The sequence below is a fragment of the Aplysia californica genome, unplaced genomic scaffold (genome assembly GCF_000002075.1).
Source record: "Aplysia californica isolate F4 #8 unplaced genomic scaffold, AplCal3.0 scaffold00511, whole genome shotgun sequence".
Lineage (NCBI taxonomy): Eukaryota > Metazoa > Mollusca > Gastropoda > Aplysiida > Aplysiidae > Aplysia > Aplysia californica.
The window spans coordinates 10,444-11,916 of record NW_004797781.1 but is presented as its reverse complement, the minus strand read 5'-3'; positions in this window follow the sequence as shown (position 1 = coordinate 11,916).

Here is a 1,473-nt window from a genome sequence, read left to right as displayed (position 1 = left end):
CGGATCTCTTTCAATCCTTCATGTTAAAGAGAAGCTTCAACTCAACTAAGATCAACTTTTACGTCTCTTTCGACCCCCCTCAGGCGGAAGAGAAGCCCCCCGAGCCCGTACCAGAACCCGTGAAGGAAGAGCCAGAGGCAGCAGCAATGGCAGCCAGCCCAGTACAAGAGTCTGTAGAGGCATACAGAGTGGGCATCACAGCGGCCGAGCCTTGGTACAACGGGGACGAGGTGAGTACATTGTATGTTGTGTGTGTGTGTGTGTGTGTGGGTGGGTGTGGGTGTGTGTGTGTGTGTATGTGTGTGCGTGTGTGTTTGTATGTGTGTTATAGTTGTGTTTTATGTATGTGTGTGTGTCCTGTACAAATGTCTTTTGAGGCACACAGGTCACACAGGGTGGTGCATCAGAGCAGCTGAGCCTTGGTACAACGGGGACGAGATGAGTACATTAATAATAATAAATGACATTTATATAGCGCTCAACCAAGATTGAAGAACCCAGGCTCAGGGTTCTTTACAATACAATACAACAGTAACATAAAACGTTGTATTCTGACCAAAAGAAAATCACTCCAAATATGCATCTTTATTAATTTTACAACTGAAATGACTACAGCTGACATTTAAATAAATCAAAGGGTTTGATCTCTGTTAAAGAGCTTGGCCAAGCATTCCAGAACGTGTGTACGTGTTTGCATTTGTGTGTGTGTGTGTGTGTGTGTGTGTGTGTTTCTGTGTGTGTATGTGTGTGTGTGTGTGTGTGTGTCTGTGTGTGTTTGCGCGTGTGTGTGTGCCTGTGTGTGGAGAGGGAGGGAGGTGGGAGAGGGTTGAGGGAGGGATAGGGAGGGACAGGGAGGGAAAGGGAGGGAGAGAGGGGAGAAGGGGGAGAGGGAGGGAGTATCTGAATGTCTCCTGAACTTTGTCTTTGACCATGACACTTGTTGGTCAACTGGGATGGGTAAGTACCTCTGTGCTCGTGTCTCTTTCTGTGTGCATGTTTGTGTTTCTGTGTGTGTGTGTGTGTGTGTATGTGTGTGTGTGTGTGTTTGTGTGTGTATTTGTGTGTGTATGTGTGTGTATGTGTGTGTATGTGTGTTTATATTTGTGTACTTCTAAAAACTATACACATATTATGTAAATACATAATTAAAACATATTATATACATGAATACATACACATATAGATCTGCATACATAAATACATGTACACAATATTACATGAATACAGAACAGTGTCCCAACCATGCCATTGCTGGTCGCCACTGTGCAGCGACTGTTTTTCTTAGCTGGGGTTGTCGTGTTTTTCTCAAGGACACACCCCAGTGACCACACATCTGATCCCTGTGTCACCAGTCACCGACACTTTCTTGACTTTACTCTTGAGTCTAAACTCACTCCTCACTAAGCCACTGGGTTGTTTGCTTGTGTGTGTGTGTGTGTGTGTGTGTGTGTGTGTGTGTGTGTGTGTGTGTGT